General features: G+C 47.9%; 1 long non-coding RNA gene across 1 annotated transcript in view; it reads left to right on the forward strand.

Moving 5' to 3' along the window:
- The window catches only part of LOC128827605 (uncharacterized), a 41,683-nt gene extending 28,039 nt beyond the window's left edge, over window positions 1-13,644 (forward strand). The window contains exon 3 of the long non-coding RNA XR_008443024.1: window positions 13,572-13,644. This is a non-coding gene — a long non-coding RNA (uncharacterized LOC128827605). The remainder of the gene's footprint in view (window positions 1-13,571) is intronic.
- The last annotated feature ends 3,820 nt before the right edge of the window (window positions 13,645-17,464 follow it).

The raw sequence follows: 17,464 nt of genomic DNA on the forward strand, positions 1-17,464 counted from the left end.
GTCCAATAACTTCTGGTTGAGCTAAAGCAGATCTTTTTGAAACAGATCTCACAACCAGGTTTTAAAACTTCAAATAAATGAGAATCTATCATAGAATAGAATAGAATAGAATAGAATATCAGGGTTGGAAGGGACCTCAGGAGGTCATCTAGTCCAACCCCCTGCTCAAAGCAGTATCAATTCACAACTAAATCATCCCAGCCAGGGCTTTGTCAAGCCTGACATTAAAAACCTCTAAGGAAGGAGATCCCACCACCTCCCTAGGTAACCCATTCCAGTGCTTCACCACCCTCCTAGTGAAAAAGTTTTTCCTAATATCCAACCTAAACCGCCCCCACTGCAACTTGAGACCATTACTCCTTGTTCTGTCATCTGGTAGCAGTGAGAACAGTCTAGATCCATCCTCTTTGGAACCCCCCTTCAGGTAGTTGAAGGCTGCTATCAAATCTCCCCTCATTCTTCTCTTCTGCAGACTAAACAATCCCAGTTCCCTCAGCCTCTCCTCATAAGCCATGATTAGCCCCCTAATCATGTTTGTTGCCCTCCGCTGGACTCTTTCCAATTTTTCCACATCCTTCTTGTAGTGTGGGGCCCAAAACTGGACACAGTACTCCAGATGAGGCCTCACCAATGTCGAATAGAGGGGAATGATCACGTCCCTCGATCTGCTGGCAATGCCCCTACTTATAGAGCCCAAAATGCCGTTAGCCTTCTTGGCAACAAGGGCACACTGTTGACTCATATCCAGCTTCTCATCCACTGTAACCCCTAGGTCCTTTTCTACAGAACTGCTGCCTAGCCATTCGGTCCCTAGTCTGTAGCAGTGCATGGGATTCTTCCGTCCTAAGTGCAGGACTCTGCACTTGTCCTTGTTGAACCTCATCAGGTTTCTTTTGGCCCAATCCTCTAATTTGTCTAGGTCCCTCTGTATCCTATCCCTACCCTCCAGCGTATCTACCACTCCTCCCAGTTTAGTGTCATCTGCACACTTGCTGAGGATGCAGTCCATGCCATCCTCCAGATCATTAATGAAGATATTAAACAAAACCAGCCCCAGGACCGACCCTTGGGGCACTCCACTTGATACCGGCTGCCAACTAGACATGGAGCCATTGATCACTACCCGTTTAACCTGACGATCTAGCCAGCTTTCTATCCACCTTATACTCCATTCATCCAGCCCATACTTCTTTAACTTGCTGGCAAGAATAATGTGGGAGACCGTATCAAAAGCTTTGCTAAAGTCAAGGAATAACACATCCACTGCTTTCTCCTCATCCACAGACCCAGTTATCTCGTCATAGAAGGCCATTAGGTTAGTCAGGCATGACTTGCCCTTGGTGAATCCATGCTGACTGTTTCTGATCACTTTCCTCTCCTTTAAGTGCTTCAGAATTGATTCCTTGAGGACCTGCTCCATGATTTTTCCAGGGACTGAGGTGAGGCTGACTGGTCTGTAGTTCCCCGGATCCTCCTTCTTCCCTTTTTTAAAGATGGGCACTACATTAGCCTTTTTCCAGTCATCCGGGACCTCCCCCGATCTCTAGGAGTTTTCAAAGATAATGGCCAATGGCTCTGCAATGACATCCGCCAACTCCTTTAGCACCCTCGGATGCAGCGCATCCGGCCCCATGGATTTGTGCTCATTCAGCTTTTCTAAATAGTCCCGAACCACTTCTTTCTCCACAGAGGGCTGGTCATGCTGTGCTGCCCAGTGCAGCAGACTGGGAGCTTACTTTGTTCGTGAAGACAGAGGCAAAAAAAGCATTGAGTACATTAGCTTTTTCCACATCCTCTGTCACTAGGTTGCCTCCCTCATTCAGCAAGGGGGCCCACACTTTCCTTGCCTTTCTTCTTGTTGCTAACATACCTGAAGAAACCCTTCTTGTTACTCTTAACATCTCTCGCTAGCTGCAACTCCAAGTGTGATTTGGCCTTCCTGATTTCGCTCCTGCATGCCTGAGCAATATTTTTATACTCCTCCCTGGTCATTCGTCCAATCTTCCACTTCTTGTAAGCTTCTTTTTTGTGTTTAAGATCAGCAAGGATTTCACTGTTTAGCCAAGCTGGTCGCCTGCCATATTTACTATTCTTTCTACACATCGGGATGGTTTGTTCGTGCAACCTCAACGAGGATTCTTTAAAATACAGCGAGTTTGACATGATCCATTTTCCATAAATCCATGTGTAGTAGGTTTGTGCCGGGGCTCGACCCTCCTGGACGGAGGGGAGCCACACCGACTCACTATAAGCACAGACAGTCAACACCCAGGCCCTTTGGTGCAGGGCTGAGTGGCCCACAGTTCTGGGAGCTCAGGCCCTCAGGCAGGGCTGAGCAAACAATCAGCTAGTTCAGGGCTCAGGCCCTCAGGCAGGGGCTGAGCAACAGTCAGTTCAGGGGCTCAGGCCCTCTGGGGCAGGGGCTGAGCAGACAAGCAGTATGTTCAGGGGCGCAGGTCCCTATACCTGAGCGTCGGGTGAGGGGGAAGCCTGCCACCCATGAGCAGGGGTGGCAGGGGGGGACGCAGGCCCACCCACTCCACTGCATCCCAGCCCGGGGCCCTAGCAGCGGCTCGTGTCGCTGCTGGTCCGTGGGGTGTCCTGACCGAAACACACTGACATCGGCTCACATGTGTCTACAGCCTGACTGGGGTCGGCTACCCCCGGGCTACTTCTGTGTTCCCCCTCAGGGCCTACCTCATTGGTGACGCCGGGTTCGGGCCAGTCCAGCAGCATCGGTTCCTCTGGTCCGGGGCTTGGGGGCAGGTCTGGCAGCTCCTCGGGGAAATCCGGCCACTGGGGCTCGGGCGGCTCCTCTGGATAACAGCAGGGGCGGAGGAGTTCTGGGGGCTCCTCGCCTTCGTAGTTGGCGCGAGGCAGGCCCGATGGCTCCTCCCAATACCGGGTTTGGGGGGGCTCCTGTGGCTCCTCCTCGTAGTGGGCTCGGGGCAGGTCTGGCCAGTTAGGGCAACGGTCTCAGGTCTCAGAGGTCTCCCGGCCGCGAGCTCCCGGCGGTACGTCTGCCCCCTGCGGCAGCTGGGCTCTGACTGAGCTCCGGCGGCCGGCTTTTATACTCCCTGTCCCGCCCCTTGACTTCCGGGGGGCGGGAACAGGCGGCGGTGGCTCCGCCCACTCGGGTGTCGGCAAGGGTGCTCCCTCTGCTGGGCAGGAGGGGAGCCACACTGAATCACTACACCATGTTGATTTACATTAATTATATTACCCTCCTTTAATTCTTTATTAATCAAGTCCTGCATCAGCCACTCCATTATTTTGCCCAGGATCAATGTTAAACTGACAGCCTATAATTACCCAGGTCATCCCATTTACCCTTTTTAAATATTGGCACAATACTAGCTTTCTTCCAGTCTTCTGGAACTTCCCCAGTATTCCAATACTTATTGAAAATCAGCATTATCGGTTAAGTGATCTCCTTAGCCAGCTCTTTTAAAACTCTTGAATGTTAGTTATCTGAATGTACTGATTTTAAAAAGGTCTAACTTTAATAGCTGCTGTTTAACATCCTCCTGAGATGTCAGTGGAATGTAAAGAGTGTTATCACATGCCTACATCATCTGTTTTTTCTCAAATACAAAACAAATATTTATTGAACACTTCTGTCTTTTCTACATTATTATTGATAATTCTAGCATTTCCATCTAGCAATGGACCAATAATTGCATCAAAACTGATCAGGGGGCTGGGGCACATGACTTACGAGGAGAGGCTGAGGGAACTGTGCTTGTTTAGTCTTCAGAAGAGAAGAGTGAGGGGGGATTTGATAGCAGCCTTCAACTACCTGAAAGGGTTCCAAAGAGGATGGAGCTTGGCTGTTCTCAGTGGTGGCAGATGACAGAACAAGGAGCAATGGTCTCAAGTTGAAGTGGAGGAGGTCTAGGTTGGATATTAGGAAACACTATTTCATTAGGAGTGTGGTGAAGCACTGGAATGGGTTACCTAGGGAGGTGATGGAATCTTCATCCTTAGATGTTTTTATGGCCCGGCTTGACAAAACCCTGGCTGGGATGATTTAGTTGGTGTTCGTCCTGCTTTGAGCAGGGGGTTGGACTAGATGACCTTCTGAGGCCTCTTCCAACCCTAATCTTCTATGATTCTATGATTCTAATATCATTGTTGGGATTGTTTTTGTTTCTAATGTACTTTGAAAACTTCTTCATATTCTCCCTAACTCTGCTGACCATAGATTTCTCCTTGTGTCCTTTTGCTCCCCTTATCAGTTTTCTATAGTTCTACTTCCTGTGTCACAAAGTCTTAGTCTGTCATGGCTAGATGGATCCTATGGGCTGAACAACAGCCTGTCTGCAACAAAGTGAGGAATTCTGCATTAAGCAGTGTCAGCCTTCCGGTACCCCAGTCCTCAGAACCCAGCGGCAGAGTGGGAGAACACGAAGATCTTGAGAAAGGAAAGGAGAATGGAGGAAGTAGAAAAAGAGACATGAGGGGCCTACAAGTAGGGTGGTAGTAGCGGTGATCATAGAATCATAGAAGATTAGGATTGGAAGAGACCTCAGGAGGTCATCTAGTCCAACCCCCTGCTCAAAGCAGGACCAACACCAACTAAATCAAATGCTGAAGGAGAGATGGGGGATTTGTGGGGAAGGGATGGTTGGATTGAAGAGAGGGGATTTGTGGAAAAGGATGGATGGATGGATGGATGGATGGATGGATGGATGGATGGATGGGAATTTGTGGTGAAGGGGTGGGTAGGTGGATGAGAGGGGATTTGTGGGGGAGAACAGATAGGAAGAACACTGGGGAAAGGGTAAATCTCTGGATGAGAACAGAGCTTCTCAAAATGGTCTCCGCGGTGCACTTGCTCTTGGGCGAACAAGACCAGCTGTTCACAGAGTGCTGGCTTCTCTGTGTTTCCTGCTACGTTGTCCCTCTGAAGGAATCTCAGCTGCACCAATACTTTCCTCATCATCCTTTATCACAGCAGCAATTGCTGTAGTGACCCCAGAGATGTCACATGATTGTGAATGGGAGGAGAAGAGGGGTGCTCTGCTAAAACATGGGCCACTCTACACACCAGCCAGAGAACCCGGGGGAGAACCCAGGCTCACTGGGCTCATGGAGTCCAAGACACACTCACCATATTGCAGTTCACAGTGAACTAAAGGCTGAGCAGGGAACAGCTGGAAGCAAACACAGAATCATGTAGCTGGTGAGAGAGAGCAATAAACGAGAAGGGGCCCGCCCTTAGCTATGCACTTATTAATATGCCCCTCATTACCTGCAGTCTGAGCACCTTGCAATCACTACTAGCTTTTATCCTCGCCATAGCCCTGGGAGGCAGGATGTATTAGCCGTGCTTCGCATGCAGGGAACAGAGGCACAAGGTAGGAAAAGTCACTCGCCCCAGGTCACCGAGGACATGCAGCTGGGAACTACATGCAGGTTGTCTGCCCCTGAGTCTAGGGCTAGCCTGCCCCCCGCTGTCCCAAGGGAGAATGAGGGCTCCATGCAGCCCCAGCCAGCTGACAAGCCAAACCAGGGGGTGATGGCTGGAGCTAATGTAGCAGCAGGGGGAAGTGCGGGCGTGGGTGGGGATAAGGCCCAATACATTTCCCATTCAGCCTTGCTGCTGAGCCTCTCTCATTCAGCCCTCGTCTCTGTTCCTCCCTGGCAGGTTTCCCGGCTCCTTTGTTTATACAGGCACAGAGAAGAGCCGCTGGGCTCTTCAAACTCATGTTTGTTCTTGACGGGGGGAGGAGGGGAAAGTCCTCAGCATCAGCCTGCTGCTGTGTTTCCATGCAGAGCTCCTGGCAGCCTGGCTACAGAGCACTGACCCACATAGGGCATGTCCTGCCCTAACCAAGGTTTGGAATAATCCCTCCTAAAGCAGCCTGCAGTGCTGAAAGGGGAGCCTGGAGCTCTGTATCACCTCCCGGCTCAGAGACCTGAACCTCAGCTATCTTAACCCCTCTGGATTCCCACTAATCAGTTAATCAGGCAGGCTTGACATAAATAACAGCCTGTTACAGTCCCTGGTGATGTGTGACCCAGATGAGAGACAGCTGCTCCGCAGGTCAGGGCCAGGAAGGCTCAACCCAACAAAAGCAACATGACTTTCAGTCCCACAGCATCCACTCTGCAAACCATGGGAGAGAACCTGAGACTCATTCACAAAAATAGTTGCTCTCAAACACCCACCACCAACCTCGGCCAAGAATAGCAGGAATCACAAGGCTGGTGTTTGTATCTGGGGTGACTTTCTGTAATCAAAGAAGAAAAAAATCAGGAATGGCTAGAAAGCTCCTAGTGAGCTGAACAGCCAGCTCCCACCCCCCCTCAGCTCCCACTCACCAGCTTGTTTTCTAACGTCGCGGCCCGACAGTTCTCTCCATTGCACTCTCTCGCTCTCTCTCGTTGCTGTGAAATAAGATATTTACCTCCTAAGCTCAGCATGGAGATGAGCTTTGCTTTTTGTGCCAAACCATCTAGCTGAATTCATCTTCTAATGACCAGAATTCTACACATGGAGCAGCAGCCTGACCTGGTGGAAAGGGCCCTGGCCAGCTAGTTTGGAGATCTGGATTCTACTCCCAGCTCCGCTGCATGACCTTAAACAAGTCGCTTGTGTTTGTCTGGTCATTTTAGGTTGTAAACCCTTTGGGGCAGGGATTAGCCTCTTAAAGTTGGTAGGGCAACTTCCACCTTCTCATGTTCTGTATGTATATATATCTCCTTACTATATGTTCCAGTCTATGCATCCGAAGAAGTGGGCTGTAGCAAAGACCCCAAAATCAGGACATCTGGTCACCCTACGTCCCCCTGGATGTATTGATGAGGAATTGGATGGACTGTTACAGGGAATCTTGCAGGGTCCCTGCTAGAGGGAATCTGTTTCCTGGGTTGTTTGTTGCAGAGTTTCACTCTGTGTTTGGAAAGCTGTTGTCCTTAATTGTTGGCATTGAGTGGCAGAGGAAAGGAATGTTTAATTGTCCTGGAAATTAGTTAATCCACCATTTCCAGGCTCCGTGTGCACATGTTGGGACGTGTTGGCTTGTGTGTGCGTGCAGCAGTGACCTCTACTGGCAGTGGCAGATCTGCACACATGGAACCATTCATGGTACAGTCAGAGAAAGCTCGTCTGTAGCTGAGTAGCAGCATGTGTTTTTGGAGCCGAAGACTCAGGGCCAGATTCATCCTGGTGTCCCTCTGCTGACTTCAGTGGTGTGTTTGGAGCCATCTGAAGCGGGAGGTCAGCACAGCAGAGAGAGTTTTCACAGTCCTTAGCCAGAGGCCTGTAGGATGCTCAGCATTGCCTAAACATTTGCCTGCGCTGGCCAGGGGAAGTGCTGATTCAACACATCCTTGATGCAGCTTCCTTGGACGGGAAGCTAAAGCTCCTACCCCCGTTGTAAATCCAGAGGGCAAGTGCAAAGATTGGCTGTCCTTTCCTGGAGCACAGAGAAGCTGTGATTTCTAGGCCCTCGCACTAATGAGAATGGATCTAGCCCAGTGTAAACAAGGAAAGAAAAAGGTGGGGAAATGAAGTACAAGGAAATAAGACAAATATCAACAGTTACTGGACTCAGCTAATCACAGGCATGGTCAGCTGAGGCGTGAGGCACCATGTCACACACATGGGTAAAGCAGGGTCACCAGTATTTGACCCTGCTCCCATGGGAATCCGCGGTTTCACTGGAAGCAGTATCAACCCCTAGTGTCAGGCTGCGCGTGACAGGATGTCGAGGCCCATGCTTTAGGACCCCATTGCATGTGCTAGGCCATCCATCCCCTCTGATATGGTGCCCTCTGGGTGAAATTTCTCCTCCCCCTCAGGTTATTGCAGCTGGGCTTGGGGTGATCTGCAAAATCCTGGAACAGGGTGGAGAGCTGATGTTGGCAATTCTCCATCGCAGGGTGCAGACATCACTTTGTTCTTTGGGTTACTGCAGTGTTAGCAGTTTAATCTCCTTTGATTTTTTTTCTAGTAATGTTACAGAAAATTAAACAAACCAGGGATATGCAAGTCTGGCCTATAATGCACATAAATAATCAGAGAATTTATAAAATGCATATTACCCAGTCGACAGACGCTGTGTACAGTCTGCTGTATCCTGTCAGTTCCTGTCATAGAGCTGCCATTTGGCTAATACAGGTATGCATATTACACACCATTTGGAAGGAGTCATCTGCATGATCAGAGCTGATTCACAAAAATATTAACACAGCCATTTCTAAATTTTAAAAAAAGCAGAAGGGGTTTAGTGTCCCCATTATGGACTAAGAGCCTTAGAAATGCCAGTGAGGTTTGCAAAGAGACTTAGATGCTGGAACACTGGGCACTGCATTGCCCAACAAGGTGCCTAGATAATCACACTATGTTCCACACTACGATTCACAAAGCCTAAGTGAGGCGCCAGGCTCCTAGCCCATGAATGGGAGAGCTAGGCAACTTAGACTTGCGATTCACAAAAAGCAACATGCTAGCCAATGGGAGCTGCTGACAAGAGAGGTGTGTCCTGGGCCCCGCCCCCTCACAGAGGCAGGTGCTTAAGTCCGGGCTGCTGGGAGGGCCCTAGTTCTGTGTGTGATTCTCAGCTTCGAACCATTTCCTGGTGTCAGTCTGTGCAAGATGTTGGGGAGGAGGACAAAGGATGCCCTCATGACATTCAGCCCACTGGTTAGGGCACTTTCGTGGGATGAGGGAGGCCCCAGTTCAAGTCCCCCTTCTGCCTTGGGGGAGAAAATGGGATTTAAACCGAGAACTGCCACCTCTCCGATGAGAGTCCTAACTACTGTGTTATGGGATCGTCTGCTGGGGGGGGGGGGGCTCCCTCGGTTGCTCCTGTTGATCTAAATAATAGAAGAGTCATGGGGGGGGAGAGGGTACTGAACACTGAAGTCCCATGTCCTGTGTGACTGCTCTAACTGCTGGACTATACAATCAAGGGCATGTGTTCTTTCTTTCTCCCAGTGGCCATTCATAATTTATCCACAGTGGAACAGGGCCCTGCATCAGAGTAGCCCTTAGCCCAGTGGTTAGGGCAGTTCCCTGAGCAGTAGTGGAGCCCTGTTCAAACCCTGTCTCCTCATCAGGGGGAGGGGGACTAGAGCTGGGGCGGGAGCAGGGCCTTGGGGGAGGGGAAGGGCAGAGCAGGGAGTGGAGCCATGGACTGGGTGGGCCCCCCACTTCTAAAGAGCTTCCAGCACTCCTGGCTAGGGGTAGAAGGTTGTCAGGAGGTGGGGCCATAGCATGCCATGCTGTGGAGATTCCAGGCAGCTACAACACATATAGGGCAGCCCAGGGAGGCTTCCATGACTTAGGAGCAGCCCAGAAGAAAGTGGGCACAAAGGAGAGTTAAATCCACCTTAGTGCCGCTCCCCCTCTCACCTAGAAGTTCTCTTCTGTGTCTCATAGAATTTTACCCTCCTTCAGAATTAAGAGCTGGGCCAGATCCCTAGCTGGCGTAGTTCACCTCTGCCAATTTACACCCGCTGAGTACCTGGGCTCATACTTGGAAAGTGTGGAGGCCCCAATTCCACAAGTCAGTGACTTAAGCAAGGGCCTAAAGTTAAGCATGTGCTTAAATGAGTTGTTAAGCTGGGGGTTGCATGAGCGCAAGCGTTATTCAGGGCGGTGGGGAGACTGCCTGGCTATGGGTGGGCACCAGCCCCCTCTTCCAGGATTTGCAAAAGTTAAAATTTTAAAAGAAAAGGAATGAATGCGCCATTTTTTATTTAAAACTGATGACTCAGTGATTCCTGCATTTCTCAGCTTTATGGACATTTTTGTATTTTTAGAAAATTGTTCCAGTCCGGGAACTGAAAATTTTTTACAGGTGTTTCAAATTCAGGAAGTGTGTCTTCTTGGGTGTCTGCTGACACCCGGCACTTGGTGGGTGATACTGAAATACAACAGCAAACAACAACAGCCTTGATGAGATTAATGCTCTAATAATCTTACCTATCTCTAAGAGAGCCACTGGAGGCTTAATTTATTTGCCTCCAATGTAATCCGAATACGATATATTTGAGCCATCCTAGGATAAAGGACATGATGGAAGTGTTGTTATTAATATTGTTAGATATTATTACTATTTATTAATATGTTGTACTGGAGATGAGGGCTTTACTGCAGCTTCCTCAGTGTTGTGACTCGAGGGTCTCATCCTGACGCTCGTTACCCTCGCTTCACTGGTTCATAGAAATGTTGAGTGTACAAACAGGAAGCATCTGTTTGTTTGCTGCTTTTGTGCATCTGGGCCATTAATCTTTCTTTGATCAGGAATTTTAATACGCTATTGCCACATAATATGGTTGTCAATTCAAAGCTGTATCACGCTGTTCTCAGAGTAAATATAATTATCCCACGGAAGTGCAGGCTAGATGACACAGTAGAACCATTATGGCTGATCTGTCATTTAAATGTGAATGTAGAGACCTTTGCAAATTCAGCTTCTGAGCAGGAGCTATGTATTTTTAAATGCAGATTATTGGCTCAAGGGGAGTAACGATTCCTTTGAACCCTAATGGGTGCAAATTCTTCTTAGCTGGTGGATCAGTCGTGCATAAACCAGGGTAATATTTCTGGAGCTATTCTGGTGTATCAAGTCTTTTTGGTTGGTGCATGTGAGCACGACATTTGCATATTAAAATCATGATACAATTCATGGGGGCATAAAGCAATGAGCTCAACGTTCATCTAGAAAACTATTTCTGAGTAGCAATAAAGCATGTGAAGCCCCCCAACTTCTTCTGTTTGCGTTTCCACCATTATTCTCAGCTGTGGGCAGAGGGTCAATGGGATCAGATGGGCAGGGTCCCTTCAGAGAAGCACCAGAAAGGCAAACACCTACTTTCCCATTCCTGTACCAAGAGCCCTGTGACTGAGTGTGCAGATTAGAGGCACAATGAACGCCCTTGCCAGGGTCAGCTCCAGGCACCAGCTTGCCAAGCAGGTGCTTGGGGCGGCCACTCGGAGAGGGGCGGCACGTCCAGCTATTCGGCGGACGGTCCCTCCCTCCCGCTCGGAGCGAAGGACCTCCAGCTGAATTGCCGCTGCAGATCGCAATCGCGGTTTTATTTATTTATTTATTTTGCGCCGCTTGGGGCGGCAAAACCCCTGGAGTCGGCCCTGGCCCTTGCTCATGGCTTTATGGGATATGCAGAGATAACCCCATGTATTCCCAGATAAGGATGCGCTGCTCTCTCCAGTTTGTTTTCATTCTTGTCTTACAGCTGTCTTTCAGTTCAGCAAATCCCAGCAGGACCCAAGAGGCCAACCTTTCCTCTCTCTGAGTGGGAAAGCTGGAACAATTACCCTGTAGAAATCAGGGCACCAGGGACAGGTATGGCCAGGACAGTGCCCCACGTCCCCATGGCCTGTTGACATGGCAATAGATGCTGCACTGTGCCTCAGAGTGGGAAATACAATGTGGATTCCACAGGCCTCCCCCTTAAAGATGAATCTCCATTCATTGTCAGTGGCATTAATGCATAAGGGTCACGTTTTCTCCTGCACCGAGATCCACTGGGTGCAGGAGAGAAGTGAGGGGGCTTCAGGGAGCTGATTACAGCTCCTGAGTTCTCGTACTGTCCTGAGTCCAATACAGGTTAGAACAGCCTGGGGGCTGCTCTAATTTATGACAGGCTGTGATCCCTAAGGGAAGCTCAGTAGCTTTGAACTGGCAGAGCAGAGATTTCTGCCCCCTTCACCTCCCAACATGGCCAATGAAGGGTGGGTGGCCATTGGCACACGACCCAAGAATTCCTTTCTGCTGGGGGAACCCTCCAGCTGTTGGCTGTGGCAGTGGCGATTTCAGCCCCTCTGTGACACTCAGTTGGTCAAAGGGTCCTGAACGGGGGCTGAGTATCTGGCCATGTATTTTTGTAGGTCTCCAGCCTGTAGAGGGTGAGAGGTGATAACCACTAGAATCTGATTATGATCCTGTATAGAGCCTGTAAATGCATGGGACTCCTTACGGGACATACAGCTCAGGACCTGCGGGGAGCACCTTGCATACTAAGGCCCTGATGCAGCTGCATAGCCTTACATGCAACAGTATCCTGTTCCAGGGCGGGTGCTAGGATATTTTGCGCCCTAGGCAAAACTTCCACCTTGCGTCCCCCCTCCCCCTGCCCTTCCCCCCGGAGCATCACTTATTATAAACTTTCAAAAATGAATACTGCGTAATGTGGCATTGTTCATGTATACTTCCTTCATTCTTTCATATCAAAATCTACTACATTTTCTTCTACCTTTAGACTATCCAATTATTGTTATTAATAAAATGTATAAAATTAGAATGGCAGATACTCCGTCATCAACAACAAATGACAATATTAATATGACAAATTTCAACAACCTGCACACGCATAGTCGCACATGATTAACATATACACTCAAATACGTCACATACACACACAATTGACACAAAGTATTAGCAAAATGATGCAGCAGCAATTGCCAGAGTCTTAGATCTGAAACAACTCAACACAAATAGTTGCCTCAGTCGACAACCTCCAAAAACGAGTATTATAGCGTTATAAACGCCTGTCAGACCGGGTAACGGCTGCACGACAAGAAAAATGACGTCATTGCTGCTTTGTCCTGTCGTGAAGCAGTTCGCTTGTGCCACAACGCAGAGCTCGCGTAGGCTATAGCTGAAATGTACAAGAGAAGAACGACAAGTTAAAATACAAGTTCAGCGACGTTTCTCTTTTCTTTAGTCATTTGTTTTCCAGCAATAGTGTAAAAAAAAATTTGGGGCACCGCTTTTTGGCGCCCTCAAATCTTGGCGCCCTAGGCGGCCACCTAGTGGTTACACCGGCCCTGCTGTTGACTCCGATGCCCTGCTCTCGCATGTAAAGCTAAACACCTGGGGAAGTGCGTGCAGGCTCAGGGCCAAACTCAGCCCAATACACAGAACAGGCAAGAATGATCCCCCAAGAAACAATTTGTCAGTTAGTCTCAAAACTTTGCAGCTAATGTATCTAAAGCCCAATGGGTTTGCCCAGCTCTTCCTGTTTGCATCTGCTTTTTAATCAGGTGTTGTGCTGGCTCTAAGCAGTCAGACCCATCCTGCAGCCACTTGTGTACATGCAGTTGGCACATGTGAGTTGTCCTACAGATTTCAGTGAAGCATCATAGGCATAAAGTTCTGTGCATAAGCATTTGTACAATCAAGGCCTTTTTTTTTTTTTTTAAATATCAGGGTTGGAAGGGCCCTCAGGAGGTCATCTAGTCCCACCCCCTTGCTCAAAGGGGGACCAATCCCCAGACATATTTTTATGCTGGTTCCCTAACTGGCCCCCTCAAGGATTGAACTCATAACCCTGGGTTTAGCAGGGCAATGCTCAAACCACTGAGCTATCCCTCCCCCCTTGATAGGATACATTTATACATTACATATAAATAAATCTGAGAAAGGTTCTAACCACAACCCCAAGCACTTTGCATTCTCTTCTGAATTTCCTAAACTGGGTTAGCTTAGAAAAAAAAAAGGCAAACTCCATGATGTTTCCTTTCTTAGCTCTGTCAATATTCCTACTTTCAAGCCAAAAAGTGCAACATTTCAAACATTCCCTTTTTCTTTCAGATAAAAATCAATTTGCCCAGAGAACATGAAGCTTCTGATGAAGAGTGTGAAAGGGGTCGTTTCTGGATTTAGAAAATATACCTGTTAGGAGAAGAAATGTACCCACCGTTCTTCCCTGCAGATGTGGAACTTCCAGTGTATTAAGTAAATCCTTGATAAGGGAGAAAAGAACTTGGAAATCAAGTCAAGCCGTTTAATGAATAAAACCTTGTGCATTAGAAAATGAAACGTTGCCTAATGAGCCTGAGGAAATCTGCTATTTCCCTTTCTCTGCACTGTGAAGTCTCTCTTAAACAAACACCTGCTAGAGGGGTAAAGCTGCTAAGTATTACATTGGCTGCACATTATGCCAGGACTATTATCAGTTATCTAAGGAAAGCATTGCCTTCTTTTCAAAGCTGTTTGTCAGAGTCCACAGCAGACAAGTAGTTTATTGTTGGTTCTATATCGCTAACTTTACCCTAGAACAATGACTGAAACTTTAACATCTACTTCTTATATCTGCAAGGCTGAGATTGCCCCACACATATGATAAAATCCAGAGAGCTGGAAGCCTCACTGTGGTAAGATTACCTCTGAGAGTGGGACCACCCAAACTTGACAGCACCTGCAGTCCTCAGCCAAGGCCAGCCTGGCTGCTCACTTTAGCGCCTGGAGTCAAAGTCAGGTTTTTGGGAATGCAGCCCAACCAGCTGGGATAAGCTACCTGTTCATTGAACCAATCACCCACATTGTTTGGCTCTAAGAAATTGTTTGGCCTATCATCTTAGGAAGTCTCACTGATGTAAAATGAGGTGAAACTCTCACTGCTCACATTTTCTGCTACTTTAGGGCAATTCAAGATCTGTGTGTGTGTGTACGTGCACGTGTGCATATATGGTGTATACATGTGTGTGTTTAAGTTTGTAAGGGTATGTTTGTGTGTGCATGTGCAGCATGTGCAAGTGAGTGTATATGTGTGAGTGCTGTGTGATTGCTTACACATTGGTGCCCCCCCTCCCAATCTGAGCAGTGATCTTACAATCAGCCAAGGGAGGGTTCAAAGAAGTCCTAAACTGCACAGAGGTTCACTTACTGGGGACACTGACTTTCCCAAATGGAAATTGGTCCTATTGAAACTGTAGCCACTGTTACAGGGTGTCCTAGGTACCAATATGCTGTGACATAAGGTGACAGAGCATGAATCACAGTTAAATGCCAAGGGGATTGGAGAGAAACTAACATGCCAATGTCCTTCTCCGCCATGCAGGTGAGCAGGGATCTTCTCAGAAGGGACTAAAGTACCAGAGAGTGCCCCAGAGAAGGCACAAGAGGTGCTCACTGATCACTCCACCTGGGCCAGGAGTTGCTCCGTTTACTAGCCAGAAATGTAGCACTTTGCTTCAGGGGATGACTACAATGGACACATCTAGGCAGCGCTGGTGCAGGGTTTGTGTTGCTGTTTATACAGGTGTTTAACAGTGCGGCATGGAGGTGGAAGGCTTCAGTTAAGATAATTTCAAGGTTTCCATCTAATGCAATGTCCTGAAATTGGCGTTGCAGTCACAGTGTGTTGTACATTTGTAATGCATGTTAACTAGTTTAGTTGCTGGTTACTGAGTATCCAGGGGTGCTGCTTGGAATACACTTGAGAAGCAGACGGTAATTCACCTGTGACCATCACAAGGGACAATAAAGAAAGGAGTCAGTATCCCCCAGTACAGGTGACAAGAGCTAATGGAATCTGCACAGGGGCTAGGCTGGCTCAGGGGGCACTGGGCCATCAGAGCAGTGCCCCAGAATAGATTCAGGCCTGGATAACAGGTCTGCAGAATCCTGCCACTTTGGTCAAAGCTATTGCACAGAAATCTCTGTAACATTTAAGGTCGGCCCAAACTAAGATTCATGTGAGCAACGCAGGAGGCTTGGCCCAGAGCCGGCAATGAATAAAGCCTTCCAACACCTTGTGACCAGGGAGGTGAGGAACACAAGGCTGAGGGAGGGGAAGTGACTTGACCACAGCCACACAATGAATCTGATACAGCAATAAACAGAAACAAGGTCTCCGGAGTCCCCACTGTAACACTACACCCCATATTCATCATAGTGGTATCATTATGATATGACTGTGACATAATTACAATGCATCTTGTACAAGATATGCCTTGTGAGGTGTCCCTGGAAAAGTTATGATTTGCTGAATATGATTAGCCTATTTGTATGCATGTATAATTTTGTATCTGAAGTTATGAATATTGACTAGGTATCTATATTTCAAATGTGCTTACTCTGGAAAACCCACAGCTAGCCTTTCAGGTACAACAATGAAGAAGCTAGACAGTGCTGATGGCCCATCAGCAAAGACAATGGACCATGGAAGAGCTTAGCCTTCCTGAGAACACTCCAGCCAGCCTGTAAGTAATGTCTGCCATGACTCAGCAAGGGCATGTGACCAGACCACATGACACTGAACTCCATTTTGGTACCTGCATTTTTCCACAAACTGGGCTGGGAACTGAGTTTGGAACAGAGGCTTTCCACTGTATGGAGAAGCTATATAAGGTGGGGTGTGACATCATCTCAGGGCCTCAATCACCACACAAGAGAACTCCTGGAAACACCTGAGGAATAAAGACTGAACTGGGGGAAGTGCTGGTCCCAGGCTTAAGGGATTTCTAAACTGTGTATGGAAACTTGGTTGACTGCTTGTATCATCAGTCAGGGTGAGAATATCCAATCTATCTAGTATGTTAAGCTTAGTTTGTGGTTTTGTTTATTTTCTATGTAATCTATTTTGATCTGTTTGCTATCACTTACAATCACTTAAAATCTATCTTTCTCTAGTTAATAAAGTTGTTTTATGCTTTATCCTAACCAGTGTGTTTCAAATGAAGTGTCTGGGTAAAATCTCAGCTCTGTGAGCAAAAGCTGTTGCATATCCTTCCCACGTCGAGGGGAAGGCAAACTTTATTATTGTGCTTACATTATACAGATCCCTGTGCAGTGCAAGACAGTATAATTTTGGATTTATACTCCAGCAAGGGTGCAAGGCGGAGGAGTTGGGAAATTGGATGTTGTCTCCTGCCTCTCTTTCAATGATTTAGGTAAAGCACTCAGGTAGCTCAATTTGGGTGTGTGGTGCCACCTGCTGTCGCATTGGGTGATAAGTGGAATGGGGAAAACTGCCTGTATCTCCAACAAAGCACTATGAGCAGGGTCAGCCCAGTTGGGTGGTTAGAGAGGCACAGCGGTTCCCAGACTGTACCCCGGGGGTGACAACCCGTCACACCTGGTCTGGGCTTTCTGCCATAAGAACATCCATCCTCCCAGATGGCTTAGCCCTTCCACGTCTCGCAAGGCTGGGGTAGCATGTGAAATTACAGAGTGTCTGCAGCAGAGGTCCTGTCAAGTCCCCATCACTGCACACCAGTGACAATGGAGCTATGACTGAGAGGGGACATGATAACAGTTTTTAAGTACATAAAAGGTTGTTACAAGGAGGAGGGAGAAAAATTGTTCTTCTTAACCTCTGAGGCTAGGACAAGAAGCAATGGGCTTAAATTGCAGCAAGGGTGGTTTAGGTTGCACATTAGGAAAAGCTTCCTAAATGGCAGAGTGGTTGAGCATTGGAATAAATTGCCTAAGGAGGTTGTGGAATCTCCATCATTGGGGATCTTTAAGAGCAGGTTGGACAAACACCTGTCGGGGTGGTCTAGATAATACTTAGTCCTGCCTTGAGTGCAGGGGACTGGACTAGATGACCTCTCAAGGTCCCTGCCAGTTCTATGATTCTATGTCCCCTCTCAGTCTTCTCTTCTCCAGACTAAACAAACCCAATTTTTTCAATCTTCCCTCATAGGTCATGTTTTCTAGACATTTAATCATTTTTGTTGCTCTTCTCTGTACTTTCTCCA

This window comes from Malaclemys terrapin, chromosome 22 (assembly GCF_027887155.1).
Source record: "Malaclemys terrapin pileata isolate rMalTer1 chromosome 22, rMalTer1.hap1, whole genome shotgun sequence".
In the NCBI taxonomy this organism is placed as follows: Eukaryota; Metazoa; Chordata; order Testudines; family Emydidae; genus Malaclemys; species Malaclemys terrapin.